Here is an 18,929-nt window from a genome sequence, read left to right as displayed (position 1 = left end):
AACTCCCGTCAACGACTCTGGTATTTTTACCGAGGTATCGAGAAGCGCGCAAGCTTCCCCCTAGTCCTCATTGGAGCCCCTCGCAAGGAATCCCTCGCAAGGCCCAAGCTCTCGGTCGGGTGACTCCATGGATAGCCTCGAGCCTTCCCCACGCGCAAGTGGGTCTCCGATGTGCCTCTCGGTAAGTCTCTCCCGGATGCTCCCCGCCATCTTCACTATCAAGCTTCTGGCCGAAACGCCGCGGGTGAAAGGTCCTAATGGCTAAAGGGGGGTGAATAGCCTAATAAAAATTTCTATAACAACACTTAACAAAAGGTTAGACAATTATGAGGCGAAGCAAGTGTTACGCTAGCCTACTCAAAATGCAAGCCACCTACCACAATTCTAGTTTAGATAGTGTCGATTCACACAAGAGGTATGACACTACCCTATGTTAGTGTGCTCTCAAAAGCTAACTAAAGAGCCACACCAACCAAGCAAGCAAGCTCTCACAACTAGTTACACTAAAGAGCTTGTCAACTAGTTTGCGATAATGTAAAGAGAGTGATCAAGATAGTTATACCGCCGTGTAGAGGAGTGAACCAATCAATCACAAGGATGAATAACAATGAAGACCAATCACCTCAGAATCAATGATGAACACAATGATTTTTACCGAGGTTCACTTGCTTGCCGGCAAGCTAGTCCTCGTTGTGGTGATTCACTCACTTGGAGGTTCACGCGCTAATTGGCTTCACACGCCAAACCCTCAATAGAGTGCCGCACAACCAACACAAGATAAGGATCACATAAGCCACGAGCAATTCACTAGAGTACCTTTTGGCTCTCCGCCGGGGAAAGGTCAAGAACCCCTCACAATCACCATGATCGGAGCCGGAGACAATCACCACCTCCGCTCGACGATCCTCACTGCTCTAAGCCATCTAGGTGGTGGCAACCACCAAGAGTAACAAGCGAATCCCGCAGCGAAACACGAACACCAAGTGCCTCTAGATGCAAACACTCAAGCAATGCACTTGGATTCTCTCCCAATCTCACAAAGATGTTTAATCTATGATGGAAATGAGTGGGAGGGCTTTGGCTAAGCTCACAAGGTTGCTATGTCAATGGAAATGGCCAAAGATATGAGCTATAGCCGGCCATGGGGCTTAAATAGAAGCCCCCACGAAATATAGCCGTTATACCCCTTTACTGGGCATGACGCGGACTGACCGGACGCTCCGGTCAGTTGACCGGACGCTGAGCTCCCTGCGTCCGGTCGCTCATAGTCAGCCACATGTCTGGCTCCAATGGTCATCTGCCTTGATCGATCGGACGCTCCGATCAGTTGACCGGACGCTGGACCCTCAGTGTCCAGTCATTTCCAGTAAGCTCCCCGAGGCGTATTTCTTCGACCGGACGCATCCGGTCCACCTTGACCGGACGCAGACCAGCGTCCGATGCTTAACCCTAAGCGCTGTGCAGACCGACCACTTGACCAGACGCACCTCTTCAGCGTCTGGTCACCGAGCGACCTAGCGTCTGGTCAATAGACCGACGCCAGCATCTCACTGTTACACATGACCGGACGCGCTGGTCCCTCAGAGGTCCAGCGTCCGGTCACTGTATAACCAGCGACACTAACTCGTTTTTACTTCTAACTTCTCCACCCTTGCTCAAATGTGCTAACCACTAAGTGTATCACCTTGTGCACATGTGTTAGCATATTTTCACAAATATTTTCAAGGGTGTTAGCACTCCACTAGATCCTAAATGCATATGTAATGAGTTAGAGCATCTAGTGGCACTTTGATAACCGTATTTCGATATGAGTTTCACTCTTAATAGTACGGCTATCAAACCTAAATGTGATCACACTCTCTAAGTGTTTTGATCACCAAAACAAAATAGCTCCTATGGTTTATACCTTTGCCTTGAGCTTTTTGTTTTTTCTCTTTCTTTATTTCAAGTTTAAGCCCTTGATCATTGCCATGCCATCACTTTGTCATGTTATAATCTTCATTAGCTTCTTTACTTGAAGTGTGCTACCTATCTCATGATCACTTGATAAACTAGGTTAGCACTTAGGGTTTCATCAATTCACCAAAACCAAACTAGAGCTTTCAATCTCCCCCTTTTTGGTAATTGATGACAACCCTTATACAAAGATATGAATTGAAATTCAATTGAATCCATGTTGCTTGCCCAAGCATATTTACCATGTGTAAAAGGATATGGACAAGTTTCATGAACCTCAAATGGTAGCAATTGCTCCCCCTACATATGTGCTAAGAATTTGGATTGTAGCTTGCACATATGCTTAGATAGGAAATGTAGGAGTCAATGTCTACCAAAAGATGCTAAGGTATAAAAGACGGACCTTTGAAGCGTGATACCAATCGGAGTGCACCAATATACCATCCTTAGCACCATGGTTAGCTCAATATCACTTGGAAACATATTTTTGAAAAGATATCACTTGTAAAGACTTACTTGGAAATGAAAGTTATCTAGTGATTTCATTTCACCATTCAATCTTACAACTAACATTCATCACACAAGCATGGATGTTTAACTTTAATACTTATGCCATGCAAGCAAACATATGAAATGCACATTCAAATGCACCATACAAGTTCATGAGCTTGCTCCACCTACTTGTGTGCTCAAAATTTTAGTTGATCCCTTTCCTTTGGTATATCTCTCCCCCTATGTCATATATCAAGATATCTTTCTTTATGTTTGTTTCTCTCCTTCTTATCTTTGTTTCTCTCCCCCTTTGTCATCAATGACCACAAAGGTTCTAAATGTAGATAGAATTACTTGTAGGGTCGAGATTATCAATGTCAATCAATGGGGTGAGGATCATTTTCCCAAATTTGGTCCAATCTAGATTATTTGCTAAAAATATTTAACTCGATTTGATCCAAGGACAAGCTTCTTCACACCTCCAAATAAGGGTTATCTTGTACCATGTTGAGTTAAACACTTATAGTTCATTTTCTAGATTAAACACTAGGTTTACAAGCTCACAAACATGTCATATGGCATCACTAGATCAAGTCAAGCATAGAAGCAATAGTGATATCATATAGACATTAAAATCATTTGATTTTCATGAATGAGCCTAATAAGATAGAACCACTTGAGAGGTCCTAATAAGATTGAAAATATGACTAGATGCACTAAACATGTCCTTAGCAAGGATGTATGTCATGCCAATCAACTTTTACCTTGGATTGCTCGAAGGAGAGGCATGTCATATGAGTGGGGGGGGGGGTGCATCAACACATATTTAAGAAATCCAATATGTTCAACTCATTCCTTAGCTTGCAAAAACCTTTTCTCATCCAATGGCTTGGTGAATATATCGGCAAGTTGATCTTCGGTGCCTACACTCTCAATGCAAATGTCCCCTTTTTGTTGGTGATCTCTTATGAAATGGTGGCGGACATCAATGTGCTTTGTTCTTGCATGTTGAACCAGATTGTTTGTCAACTTGATTGCACTCTCATTGTCACATAGCAATGGCACTTTCTTGAACTTAATTCCAAAGTCATTCAAAGTGGCCTTCATCCAAAGAATTTGTGCACAACAACTACCGGCGGATATGTATTCGGCTTTGGTGGTTGATAATGCAACACTATTTTTCTTCTTTGATGACCATGAAACAAGTGATCTTTCCAACAATTGACATGTGCCCGAGGTGCTCTTCCTTTCAACCTTGCATCCCGCATAATCCGAGTCGGAGTAACCAACTAGCTCAAACTTTGCTCCTTTGGGATACCACAAACCAACATTTGGTGTATGCTTTAAGTACCTCAATATTCTCTTTGTAGCCTTCAAATGACTTTCTCTTGGTGAGGCTTGAAATCTTGCACACATGCATACACTAAACATGACATCCGGCCTTGATGCGGTCACATAGAGTAGGCTTCCAATCATAGACCGATACAACTTTTGATCTATCATATTTCCACTTGCATCACTATCCAAGTTGCCATTGGTTCCCATTGGTGTGCTAATGACTTTGCTATCAATCATGCCAAACTTCTTGATCATGTCCTTGATATACTTGCCTTGACTCACAAATGTACCATTCTTCAATTGCTTGATTTGAAGACCAAGGAAGTAACTCAATTCTTCAATCATGGACATTTCAAACTCATTAGCCATCATCTTTCCAAACTCATCACACAATTCTTGATTGGTTGATCCAAAAATGATGTCATCAACATATATTTGCAATACAAATAGATCTTTTCCAATCTTCTTGATGAAAAGAGTGGTGTCAACCTTGCCCATGGTGAACCCTTTAGAGAGGAGGAAGTCCCTCAATCTCTCATACCATGCTCTAGGTGCTTGCTTCAAGCCATACAATGCCTTCATCAACTTGTATACATGGTTGGGCTTTTTATCATCTTCAAAACCGGGAGGTTGCTCAACATAAACTTCTTCATTGATATAACCATTGAGAAATGCACTCTTAACATCCATTTGATAGAGCTTGATGTTGTGAGCACAAGCATAGGCTAGCAAGATTCTTATTGCTTCCAATTTAGCAACCGGGGCATATGTTTCTCCAAAGTCAAGACCTTCAACTTGTGTATATCCTTGTGCTACCAATCTTGCTTTGTTCCTTACTACTATCCCATCTTGATCTTGCTTGTTTCTAAAGACCCATTTGGTTCCAATCACATTGTGTCCCTTTGGTCTTTCTACCAACTCCCATACTTGATTTCTTATGAAGTTGTTTAGCTCTTCATGCATAGCATTGACCCAATCAACATCCTTCATAGCTTCATTTATCTTCTTTGGTTCAATGGATGACACAAATGAGAAGTGTTCACAAAATGATGCCAATCTTGATCTTGTTTATACACCTCTTGAAATATCTCCAATGATTGTATCCAAAGGATGATCTCTTGCAATATTTGTTGGTTGGAGCAATGGAACGTGATTGCTTGCACTTGCTAGATCATTGGGTTGAGATGATGTACTAGCCACTTGATCTTGATTAATGTCATGAGAGTCACTTGCACTAGTTTGATATGTATCATCTTGCATATTTGAGTTAGAGAGCACTTGCACTAAATCATCTTCATCATCATTTACTTGCCTAGGCCTCAATTCACCAACATCCATGTTCTTCATGGCATTTGAAAGTTGAATGCCTCTAACATCTTCCAAGTTTTCATCCTCTACTTGTGAACCCTTGGTTTCATCAAATTCAACATCATGAACCTCCTCAAGAGTACCACTATCCAAATTCCAAACTCTATATGCTTTGCTTATGGTGGAATAACCAAGTAGGAATCCTTCATCACATTTCTTATCAAACTTGCCCAATCTTGTGCCTTTCTTCAAGATATAGCATTTGCAACCAAAGACCCAAAAATATGCAATGTTGGGCTTTCTACCATTCAAGAGCTCATATGGTGTTTTCTCTTTCAATCGGTGACAATAGAGGCGGTTGCTACAATAGCAAGTCATGTTGATAGCTTCGGCCCAAAAAGATTGACTCACATTGTACTCACTAAGCATAGACCTTGCCATATCAATAAGTATTCTATTCTTTCTCTCAACAAGGCCATTTGATTGAGGAGTGTACTTGGCCAAGAATTGATGTCTAATTTCAAATTCATCACATAACTCATCAATTCTAGTATTCTTGAACTCACTACCATTGTCACTTCTAACTCTCTTGATGGTTGTTTCAAACTCATTGTGAATGCCTTTGACAAATGATTTGAATGTTGCAAATATATCACTTTTGTCCACTAGAAAGAATACCCATGTGTATCTAGTGTAATCATCCACTATCATAAAGCCATATTTGTTTCCACCGATACTAGTGTATTGTGTTGGCCCAAACAAGTCCATGTGCAATAACTCAAATGCTTTACTAGTGCTCATCATGCTTTTCTTAGGATGGGTGTTTCCAACTTGTTTGCTGGCTTGACAAGAGCTACAAAGCTTATCCTTTTCAAACACAACATCTTTCAAGCCTTTAACTAAGTCATGCTTAATCAATCTATTCAATTGTTTCATTCCAACATGACCAAGCCTTCTATGCCATAACCAACCCATGCTAGACTTAGTGAACAAGCATGTAGACAATCTAGCTTCACTAGCATTGAAATCAACCAAGTATAGATTCTCATATCTAAAGCCTTTGAAGATCAAGTTAGAGCCATCTACACTTATGATCTTTACATCATCTATTCCAAATATGCATTTGAATCCAAGATCACACAATTGAGCTACGGATAGCAAATTGAAGTTCAAGCTCTCTACTAGCAACACATTGGATATGCTCATGTCATTGGATATTGCAATCTTACTAAGCCCTTTGACCTTGCCTTTGCCATTATCACCAAATGTGATACTATCGTAACCATCATTGCCATTGGTGTTGATTGAGTTGAACATTCTTGCATCACCGGTCATGTGTTGAGTACACCCACTATCAAGAACCCAATGCTTTCCTCCAGCTTTGTAATTGACCTACAAAAGAAGATCAATTCTTTTTAGGTACCCAAACTTGCTTGGGTCCTTGAAGGTTAGTTACTAAGCTCTTTGGAACCCAAATGGCTTTCTTCTTTGAGCCCATCCATGGTTTACCAATGAACTTAGCCTTCACACCATTTGTACCCTTAGTAAGCATATAGCATGAATCAAGCTTAATAAAGAATACATTAGCATTTTTGTTCTTATTTTTGCATTCTTGCTCTTTGTGACCCACTTGCTTGCAACTAGTGCAAAATTGACCATTGTTCTTCACAAAACTAGTCTTGTGAGGAGCAAATGCCGCTTTGCCTTTCTTGGGGGTATAGCCCAATCCCTCTTTGTAGAGAGAAGCTCTTTGGCTACCCAAGCACATAAGCAAGCGGTCCTCACCACCATAAGCCTTAGCTAGGTTGTGAGTGAGCTTAGTGACCTCCTTCTTGAGGTTCTCATTCTCAACCACTAGTGAGGCATCACAAGTGAGACCATCACTACTAGATGAGGTAGAAATGGAAGTGCTACAAGAAGGGTTAGAAGGAGCAACAATGATAGACATAGATAGCGGTTCATCAATTATCTCACAAGTTAAGCCTACGTTACAAGTTTCAACATGCTTCTTTTTATTTTGCTCATCAAGCAAAGAGGAATGAGCCTTTTCAAACTTTTTGTGAGCTTTGCCAAGCTTCTCATTGGCTTCCTCTAGCCTCCCATGAGATACATTGAGCTCATCAAAGGCTTACTTAAGGGCTTTTAGTTCCTTACGCAAGCTTTTGCATTCCCTTCTCTTGATATCAAAGTGTTCTCTAGCATCTTCTAGCATGTCAAATAATTCATCCTTAGTAGGTTCATCATCATCACTATCACTATCATTTTCATTTTTATGTTCATTATCATCATCATGTTCTTCATCACTTTCATCATCGCAAGATTGTACCTTAGTGGCCTTAGCCATGAAGCATGATGAAGATTCGAAGAGAGAAGGCTTCTCATTGATGGCAATGCTTGCAAGAGCCTTCTTCTTGGTGGTCTTGTTATCATCCCTATCATCATCATCATCACTTGAGGAAGCATCACTATCCCAAGTGACTACATATGAACCACCCTTCTTCTTCTTGAAGGCCATCTTGTCCTTCTTCTCTTTCTTTTCTTTCTTGTCCTTCTTCTTGTTCTTCTTGTTGTCATCATCATTTTCACTATTATATGGGCATTGAGCAACAAGATGATCTTTGCTTCCACACTTGAAGCACCTTCTTGACTCTTCTTTGTTCTTGAATGAAGATTTCTTTCTTCTTGCACGATAGCCCTTCTTCACCATGAACTTGCCAAATCTCTTGACAAATAGAGCCATCTTCTCATCATCATCATCATCATCCCATGATTCATCTTCTTCACTTGATGTTTCTTGCTTAGCTTTGCCCTTGGATGATGTGGCCTTGAATGCCACACTCTTCTTCTTCTCATCCTTATTCTCATCTTTCTTCTCCTTCTTTTCTTCCTTCTCATCATCATCTCTATAAGTATCATCGGTCATTATATCTTCCAACACTTGGTTTGGTGTCATTGTGTCCAAACCACTCCTCACTAGAATAGTGACCAATGTACCAAATCTTGAGGGTAAGCATCTCAAGAACTTGTGGGAGAAGTCTTTATCCTTCACTTCTTCTCCAAGTGCTTTGAGATCATTAATAAGCACTTGAAGCCTATGGAACATCTCCGGCACACTCTCATCATCCTTCATCTTGAAGCTTGCAAACTTTTCTTTGAGAATGTAAGCCTTTGCACCCTTCACGGCTTGAGTGCCCTCAAATGATTCCTCCAACTTCTTCCATGCCTCATGAGCCATCTCAATATTTTTGACTTGCTCAAATGTTCTTTCATCAATTGCATCATGAATAGCACTTAGAGCAATGTCATTGTTTTGGAGAAGTACTTCTTCGGCCACGGTGGGATTCTCTGGATCTTCAATCTCAATTTTTGTTTCTACCACCTTCCAAACCTTCCTATTGATTGACTTGATATACATTGTCATCTTAGCCATCCAATAGGGATAATTTGTGCCATCAAATTGGGGTGGCTTCTTGGTGTTGTTGATTTGAGCCATTTTAACACCGAAGGTTGTTAAGCCTCAAATAACGGTGACCTCGGCTCTGATACCACTTGAAAGGTCCTAATGGCTAGAGGGGGGGTGAATAGCCTAATAAAAATTTCTACAACAACACTTAACAAAAGGTTAGACAATTATGAGGCGAAGCAAGTATTGCGCTAGCCTACTCAAAATGCAAGCCACCTACCACAATTCTAGTTTAGATAGTGTCGATTCACACAAGAGGTATGACACTACCCTATGTTAGTGTGCTCTCAAAAGCTAACTAAAGAGTCACACCAACCAACCAAGCAAGCTCTCACAACTAGTTACACTAAAGAGCTTGTCAACTAGTTTGCGATAATGTAAAGAGAGTGATCAAGATAGTTATACCACCGTGTAGAGGAGTGAACCAATCAATCACAAGGATGAATAACAATGAAGACCAATCACCTCAGAATCAATGATGAACACAATGATTTTTACCGAGGTTCACTTGCTTGCCGGCAAGCTAGTCCACGTTGTGGCGATTCACTCACTTGGAGGTTCACGCGCTAATTGGCTTCACACGCTAAACCCTCAATAGGGTGCCGCACAACCAACACAAGATGAGGATCACACAAGCCACGAGCAATTCATTAGAGTACCTTTTGGCTCTCCGCCGGGGAAAGGTCAAGAACCCCTCACAATCACCACGATCGGAGCCGGAGAAATCACCACCTCCGCTCGACGATCCTCGCTGCTCCAAGCCGTCTAGGTGGCGGCAACCACCAAGAGTAACAAGCGAATCCCGCAGTGAAACACAAACACCAAGTGCCTCTAGATGTAAACACTCAAACAATGCACTTGGATTCTCTTCCAATCTCACAAAGATGTTTAATCTATGATGGAAATGAGTGTGAGGGCTTTGGCTAAGCTCACAAGGTTGCTATGTTAACGGAAATAGCCAAAGATATGAGCTATAGCCAGCCATGGGGCTTAAATAGAAGCCCCCACGAAATATAGCTGTTATACCCCTTTACTGGGCATGACGCGGACTGACCGGACGCTCCGGTCAGTTGACCGGACGCTGAGCCCCCTACGTCCGATCGCTCGTAGTCAGCCACGTGTCTGGCTCCAACGGTCATCTGCCTTGACCGATCGGTCGCTCTGGTCAGTTGACCGGACGCTGGACCCTCAGCGTCCGGTCGTTTCTAGTAAGCTCTCCGAGGCGTATTTCTTTGACCGGACGCGTCTGGTCCACCTTGACCGGACGCAGACCAGCGTTCGGTGCTTAACCCTAAGCGCTATGCAGACCGACCACTTGACCGGACACACCTCTTTAGCGTCCAGTCGCCGAGCGACCTAGCGTCCAGTCAATAGACCGACGCCAGCATCTCACTGTTACACATGACCGGACACGCCGGTCCCTCAGAGGTCTAGCGTCCGGTCACTGTATAACCAGCGACACTAACTCGTTTTTACTTCTAACTTCTCCACCCTTGCTCAAATGTGCTAACCACCAAGTGTATCACCTTGTGCACATGTGTTAGCATATTTTCACAAATATTTTCAAGGGTGTTAGCACTCCACTAGATCCTAAATGCATATGTAATGAGTTAGAGCATCTAGTGGCACTTTGATAACCGTATTTCGATACGAGTTTCACTCCTCTTAATAGTACGGCTATCAAACCTAAATGTGATCATACTCTCTAAGTGTCTTGATCACCAAAACAAAATAGCTCCTATGGTTTATACTTTTGCCTTGAGCTTTTTGTTTTTCTCTTTCTTTATTTCAAGTTTAAGCCCTTGATCATCGCCATGCCATCACTTTGTCATGTTATGATCTTCATTAGCTTCTCTACTTGAAGTGTGCTACCTATCTCATGATCACTTGATAAACTAGGTTAGCGCTTAGGGTTTCATCAATTCACCAAAACCAAACTAGTGCTTTCAGCGGGCCTTGTTCCCTCCGGTACATGGTGGCGGCCACACCACAAACGCAGTTGGTGTGATCTCGCAAGACTTCAAGCCCCTCCGATGTACAACACTTGTGCTCGCAAGCACGGGGTGGCAAGAGGTATGCAAACCTCACTAAACACTAGACATACACCTAGAGCAAGCGCATAAGCGGTGGTCTAATCAACCTAAGCACTTCGCAAAGCACTTATGCTAATCACCTAATAAAACACTAAGCACTATGCATGTGGAGATCACTAAAATGGTGTATCAACACCCTTGGTATGTTTCCTCAGCTCCACTCATCTCAAATGGCCGGTTGGGGGTTGTATTTATAAGCCCCACTGAGAAAGTAGCCGTTGGGGTCGAATTCTCACGAAACTGCTACTGACCAGACGCTGAATCGTCCTGACCGGACGCGTCCGGTCATCCCGACCGTTGAGCCGGCAATACACTGATCGGACGCTGGCCAGTGTCCGGTCGCCTGCCACCGGACGTGTCCGGTCACATATTTGCCGCTCTGGAACCTCTCTGTACTCGATCGGACGCTGCTTTCCTACGTCCGGTCGGTTGCCGCCAGCGTCTGATCCAGTGTCCGGTTGCCTGTCTGCCGAGCCACCGGTCCAGCGTCCGGTCCAGCGCCCGATCGCCTCTGTGAGCTCGTTTCTTCGCGATCTTGCGTATGGCTTGGTTCCTATCTTCATGCTTGAACTTTGCTTGATATCTTGATTCTTTTCTTGTGCTCCTAAGGTCTTACTTGAGGTGTTGATCATCGGATCATCACGTCGCCTTCGTCCAAGTCACGTCTTGCACCCTATTGAACTACAAAACAAACACTTGCAAATTCATTAGTCCAATTTGGTTGTGTTGGTCATCAAACACCAAAATTCAAAGTAAATGGGCCAAGGGTCCATTTTCCTTACACGGTCCTTCACCGCAGTCCGGGGGGCCACACCTGCAGTCTCCGTCGCCGCAGTAGGGATGTTGAACTTTGTGATGTTGAACTTGTAATAATAAACTTGTGATGTTGAATTTTGGTGCATTTGTGATGGATTTTTGATGGATTTATTAAATATGCGTGTGCTTGTGATATATAATGCATGTTGGTGATATAGATATGATGATTGATGTATATGTGTGTGTGTATATATATATATATATATATATATATATATATATATTGTCTGTTACAATGGAATGTAAAAAAATTGCAATTCTCGAGGTCTTTGCCGAGTGCCATGGGCAAGGCACTCGGCAAAGATTTTTCAAAAAAAAAAAATTCTTTGCCGAGTGCCTTGCCGCGGCACTCGGCAAAGTATTTTTTTTAAAAAAAATTCAGAAATTCTTTGTCGAGTGCCTAAACAGGGGCACTCGGCAAAGAAATTATTTAAAAATAAATAAAAAAAAACATTTGCCGAGTGCCTGGGCAGGGGCACTCGGCAAAGTACTTTTTAAAAAAAAATAAAAAAAACTTTGCTGAGTGCCTGGGCTGGAGCACTCGGCAAAGTCATTTTTAAAAAAAATAAAAAAAATTTGCCGAGTGCTGGGTCGGGCACTCGGTAAAATAACCGTTAACGGCCGGCGCCGCAACGGCCGAAAATATTTTGCGAGTGCCGCCCCAAGCACTCAGCAAAATTTTATTTTATTTTGCCGAGTGTCCGAATAAAAAGCACTCGGTAAAGACCCTTTACCGAGAAAAATTTTGTCGAGCGGACTTTGCCAAATGCTACACTCGGCAAAGCCTTTGCCAAGTGCAAATGGCTCTTTGCCGAGTGTAAAAACAATCGGCAAAGCCGTGGCCTACAGCAGTGATTTTCTGTGTTTTGATCACCTACTAGTACCCTCTCACGTTGACCGACTCATTTTCTCACTTGTATACGAAGAAGGAAACCACTTTTAATACTGCTCTGCAAACAAATAAAAGATGGAAAACATTCCGCGCTCCGGTTGTTTGCCTCCACGAGCAAAAGTACTTATACAGCGCAAAGTAACTCATGAGCTAAGGCCCTGTTTAGTTGGCGAAATTTTTTGAAAAATGATATTGTAGTACTTTCGTTGTTATTTGACAATTAATGTCCAATTATAGTCTAATTAGGCTTAAAAGATTCATCTCGTGAATTTCGTCTAAACTGTATAATTAGTTTTTATTTTTTATTTATATTTAATACTTCATGCATGCGTTCAAAGATTCGATGTGACGAAGAATCTTAAAAAATTTTGCAAAATTTTGAGAACTAAACGGTACCTAAGTCAAAGTCGCAGCTACAGCCATGAGAACTAAACGGTACCTAAGTCAAAGTCGCAGCTACAGCCAACAGAAGTCTAGTCTAAGAGCAACTTGATCCATATGCAAATGCAAGCGTACGTACCCCCAAGCGGTTGAGGACACGGCAGGCACAGATTTTTCTGACTTACCGGGCCTGCAGTGAAGATGCTTTGAACCGGCAAAACTAACCATCATCACCTGCCGCGGAATCGTGCAGCAAATCATTGTGATGGCATTGGCGCTCTGTGCCGTCCCAAATCGTCAGTCAGAGATTAAAATATGATGAGGTCGCCCCTCGCGAACCAAAGGACAAGTTTGACAACGTTTATAAGCCCTTGTTTAGTTGGAGAAATTTGGATTTTGGGCTACTGTAGCACGTTCGTTTTTATTTGGCAAATAGTATTCAAACATGGACTAATTAGGCTCAAAACGTTCGTCTCGCAATTTCCCACCAAACTGTTCAATTAGTTTTTCTTTTCGTCTACATTTAATGCTCCATGCACGGGCCGTAAACATTCGATGTGACAGGTACTGTAACAACTTTTTAGAAGTTAGGGTGTAACTAAACAAAGGATAAAATCACAAATGGTACTCCTATCCTACAATAATGCATCCCGGGGCCTACGAGAAGGCTGAGGTCACAGGGCACGCGGGCTTCATCCATCCATCCAACGAATCCTGGCCCCTCACAAGTCGCAAGTACGTCCACTCAAAAAAAAAAAAAGAACACGTCACAAGTACAACGGCCTCCGTTTCCTTTTCCTTGTGTAAAATAATGCAGTACGATGATGGTGGCAACAAAAACAGACAACTAGCATGACGCCCCAAGGTTAGCGTAGTGGCAGGCTGGCAGCATTCGGTCCGACGCGTGTATTTCTTTTCACGTCATCCCTACCGTTCATACAACCACATCATAACTTAGAATAATCTATGCGGCTAGATTTGAAAACGCAACTTTATTTTCCGTTCAACTCCATGCTCATAGGCCATAACCAAAGATATCTATGTTAGAATATACATGTATATGTGCTGTGCGTGTATGGGCCTGTGCCTGGTATAGCCGGCCAGCCCTATATTTGGTTAGAGAGATATGAGGAGATCTCTGTTGGTTCTGTTTCTATAAGCCACAAGATCTCCTCTTCCCTATATATATATGTACATAGGACTCTCCAATCAATTCAATCCAATATTCCATGCAATCTCTATTGTTTTCATGGTATCACGAGTCTAGGGTTCCCTTCCGCTCCTGCTCGCCGCCGCAAATTCGCGTGCGCATCCTCTGCAGCACCAATCATGCCCGGCGATCCTCCACCCCCTGCTCCCCAGCCGCACGCTCCGCAGCCCTCGAGCGCAGCCTCCGGCATCGTCACCGACGCCTCTGGTGCTGCAGCCATCGCTGCCCAGGAGAAGCGCGCCCATGCCGACGCTGCTCGCCTCCGCGAGCGCGCGGCCCAGGCTCGCCACGCCGCTGCCCTCGCCCGCGTGGCTGAGGCTGACCGCGTGGCTGCTGCAGCGCAGGCTGAGCGCGACGCCGCCGAAACTCGTCTCCGCGCTGCCCTGGCTCGCGCCGCCCTCGAGCGTGCTGCGACCCAACCCCTCCCTGGAAGTGACGACGGTTCCGGCGGCGAAGACTCCGACGCCGGCGACGATCCCCTCCAGGATGCTCTCTTCCAGCACGAGGCCGCAGCCTTGATCAATCTGCATGCCCAAGCCGTGGCTGTGCAGAACATCCGTCTCCTCGTGCCGCTCGTCCTCGACGTCTCTTCGACGTTCTACGGCCACTGGCGCGAGTCCTTCCTCCACGTCGTCGGCCGCTACTCTCTAGAGAGTCACGTTCTCTCCGACGCGTCCACTCCCACCTCGCCGGATTGGGTGCGCATGGACTACGTCGTTCGGACTTGGCTCGGCGGCACCATCACCGACGCCCTCGCCGAGACCGCCGTCGAATCGGGCAACACTGCCCGTGTCTCATGGCTCGCCATCGAGTCCCAGTTCCGTGGGAATCGCGAAACCCGTGCCCTCCACCTCGACGCGGAATTCCGCAACTTCAAGCAAGGCGATCAAGACATCACCACCTATTGCAGGAAGCTCAAGGGCATGGCTGATGCTCTCCGCGACCTTGGCGAGCCCGTTCTAGACCGCACGCTTGTGCTAAACCTCATCCGCGGTCTCAATGGCCGCTTTGAAGCCATTGGGCTCCACCTTCGTCGCGGGCATCCCTTCCCTTCCTTTTTGCAGGCCCGCAATGATCTTCTCCTTGAAGAGCTCACCATGGAGGCGACTGCGCCGGCTACTGCTCTTCATGTCGGGGCTGCCACCCCCTCCAGCGGCTCGCGGCCGCCGTCTGCTCCTCAAGCACCTCCAGCCGCGCCTCCACAGCAACGGCCGCCGGGTCAACAACAACCCTCCAACGGTGGGGGGGGGGCAAGCGCGCCCGGCGCGGCAAGCGCGGTGGTGGCGGCCGTGGCCAAATGCCCAACAGTGGGCAGCAATCAGCGTCTTGGCCTAATCTTCATCAACCATGGACCGGATCCATCAACATGTGGCCTGGACCCCGGCCATCGACGCTCCCGCACCCTCATGCTCTCCTCGGCGGCGTGCAGCAGCCTCTAGGCGGACAGCAGATGCCTCATGCACTGCTGGCCGGCGCACAACAGGGCTGGGGTGTCCACTCGGGCGTGCAGCAGTGGGCACTGCCCCCAGCGGGCCTCTACAGCCCGGCTGTTGGCTCCCCAGGCTGGGATGCGGCAAGCTTGGCTGCCAACTTCCAAACGATGTCGCTGCAGCAGCCCCCATCCAGCAACTGGTACTTCGACTCCGGCGCCACCAACCATATGACTTCTGATGCTGGTACAGTCACTGCTCCCTTCACTCCACTTTCATCATCACCATCCCATATTGTTGTCGGTAATGGACACCTTCTTCCCGTTACTTCCACTGGCGTTACCAATTTTCCTCATAACCTTCATCTTAATAATGTCCTTGTTTCTCCTGGCCTTATTAAGAATCTTATTTCGGTACGTCAGTTTACTTCCGATAACAATTGTTCTGTGGAGTTTGACCCTCTTGGCTGTTCTGTGAAGGATCTACATTCTCGGAGAGAGATCGTCCGGTGTGACAGCTCCGGTCCCCTCTACCCACTACAGTTCCATGAGCCTGCCTCTACTCTGATCGCCACCTCCAGTCCTTTGCTTTGGCACCAGCGTCTTGGTCATCCCGGTCATGAAGTCTTGTCTAGGCTAGCCCAATCGTCTGCTATTCCATGTAATAATAGTGCCAGTCAAACATTATGTCATGCTTGTCAGTTGGGGCGTCATACTCGTTTGCCATTTCATGCGTCCAATTCCAGAACCACTCATATTTTCCAATTAATACATTGTGATTTGTGGACCTCGCCTATTCCAAGTGTTGCTGGATGCAAGTATTATCTTGTCGTTCTTGATGACTTTTCGCACTACCTCTGGACTTTTCCACTTCGGTTAAAGTCAGACACCTTTTCGACCCTGTCTAACTTCTTTGCATATGTTGCTACACAGTTCGGTGTCTCTATTCAGGGTATTCAGTGCGACAATGGACGCGAGTTCGACAATCATGCTTCCCGTGCCTTCTTCCTCTCTCACGGCGTGCAGCTACGCATGTCTTGTCCTTACACCTCCTCCCAAAACGGTAAAGCCGAACGCATTATTCGTACCATCAATAATGTTGTTCGCTCCCTCCTGTTCCAGGCTAGTGTCCCTCCAGCCTATTGGGTTGAGGCCCTCTCCACCGCCACACTGCTCCTTAACATTCTCCCTACCAAGACACTCAATTTCTCCACCCCTCATATGGTCCTATATGGGTCTCCACCCTCTTATGAGCATCTTCGTGTTTTTGGGTGCCGTTGCTATCCCAACCTTTCAGCCACCGCTCCCCACAAACTCGCCCCCCGTTCCTCCTTGTGTGTTTTTCTTGGCTATTCCCCTCATCACAAAGGATACTGCTGTCTTGACAGGTCCTCCAACCGGATCATCATATCTCGGCATGTCGTCTTTGATGAGACATCCTATCCCTTCTCCGAGGATTCCGCTCGTCCTACTCCCCAGGACTTCGAGTTCTTGGACTCTATTGACCCTGTGATGGCTCCACCAGTGTCGTCATTTTTTATGCCTGCAGGTTCTCCCGGCGCCGCCGCTGCACAGCCACGTGCGGCTGTGTTTCCAGGGAGCAGCGCCCCATGGCTTGCTGCTGCTCCCCTGGCCCCTGGCGCATCATCTACAGCAGGCCCGGCTGCAACAGCCGGTCATGCACCACCAGCAGCTGGCTCCTCCATCAGCCAGCCAGCTGGTCTGGGCAATCAGGCACGTGCACCACCAGCAGCTGGCCCCTCCAGTAGCCAGCCGGCTAGTCTAGACAGTCGCCCTGTTGGTCCTCCACCCGGCTTCCAGCGCTGGGATGGGCAGGCTGCTACGGCGCTGGTCCCACGGCCTCCATCTCCACCTGCTCCACCTGCTCCACCACCACCGGCTGCTACTGCTGTTCGCCTTCCACCTGGGGCGGTTCCCATCGTCCCTGTGGTCAATCAGCATGCCATGAGGACGCGTGGGAAAGCCGGTTTCCGACAGCCGGCGGCATTTTAGACGACCTCCCTGTCGCCGATCCCGCGGACGTATCGCGCCGCTCTTGCTGACCCCCATTGGCGTGCAGCTATGCAGGAGGAGTTCTCAGCTCTGCTTGTCAACCACACTTGGGATCTAGTTCCGCGACCACCGCGCTCTAATGTGGTGACTAGCAAGTGGGTCTTCAAACACAAGTTCAGGGCAGACGGTTCTCTCGAGCGCTACAAGGCGCGCTGGGTTCTTCGTGGATTCACCCAGCGCCCAGGCATTGACTACGATGAGACTTTCAGCCCCGTTGTGAAGCCCGCCACTGTTCGCACAGTTCTCTCGTTGGCTGTCTCACGCAGTTGGCCAGTTCATCAGCTTGATGTGAAGAATGCATTCCTCCATGGGACCCTCTCCGAGACAGTCTACTGCGCCCAGCCAGCAGGATTTGAGGACAATTCTCGCCTGGATTTTGTCTGCCGCTTAAACAGGTCCTTATACGGCCTGAAACAGGCGCCCCGTGCTTGGTATAGCAGGTTCGCCACGTTCCTTCTCCAGTTGGGCTTTGTTGAGACCAAGTCGGACACATCCTTATTTGTTTATCGTCGGGGTTCTGAGACTGCATATCTCCTGCTCTATGTTGATGATATTGTGCTGACTGCTTCCTCAGCGGATCTACGCCAGCGTATTATTGCAGCGCTTCAGCGGGAATTTTCTATGAAGGATTTGGGAGAACTCCATCATTTTCTGGGCATGCAGGTTCAGCGCACCAGCTGTGGTCTTTTCTTATCTCAACATCAGTATATGCTGGACATCTTAGATCGTGCTGGTATGGCAGATTGCAAGCCCTGCTCTACTCCGGTTGATATCAACCCGAAGCTCTCAGCTGATGGCAACCCCATTGCAGATCCTACGGATTTTCGCAGCCTAGCAGGAGCTCTGCAGTATCTCACTTTCACACGGCCGGACATTGCTTATGCCGTGCAGCAAGTGTGTCTTCATATGCATGATCCGCGAGAGCCTCGCCTTGCAGCTTTGAAGCGCATATTGCGCTATGTTCGTGGCACTTTAGAGTTGGGGTTACACATTCGAGCCTCCAGTCAGCTTTATCTTGTTGTCTACTCCGATGCCGACTGGGCCGGCTGTCCTGACACTCGTAAGTCCACCTCGGGCTACGCGGTGTTCCTCGGTGACACTTTGATTTCCTGGTCCTCCAAGCGCCAGAACACGGTCTCTCGCTCCAGTGCTGAAGCTGAGTATCGTGCGGTCGCCAATGCCGTCGCCGAAGCTTCTTGGTTGCGCCAGTTGTTGTCTGAGCTGCATACACCCCTGCGCCATGCCACATTGGTCTACTGCGACAATATCAGCACCGTGTACATGTCTTCCAACCCTGTTCAGCATCAGCGTACCAAGCACATTGAGATTGATCTTCACTTCGTCCGAGAACGAGTGGCTCTTGGTGCTGTCCGCGTTCTTCACGTCCCGACGACGTCCCAGTTCGCCGACATTTTTACCAAAGGCTTGCCTACTGCTGTCTTCACGGAGTTTCGGTACAGTCTCAACGTTCGACCCAT

This window comes from Miscanthus floridulus, chromosome 8, assembly GCF_019320115.1.
Source record: "Miscanthus floridulus cultivar M001 chromosome 8, ASM1932011v1, whole genome shotgun sequence".
NCBI classification, from domain to species: domain Eukaryota; kingdom Viridiplantae; phylum Streptophyta; class Magnoliopsida; order Poales; family Poaceae; genus Miscanthus; species Miscanthus floridulus.
Note: the sequence above shows the minus strand (reverse complement) of the source record.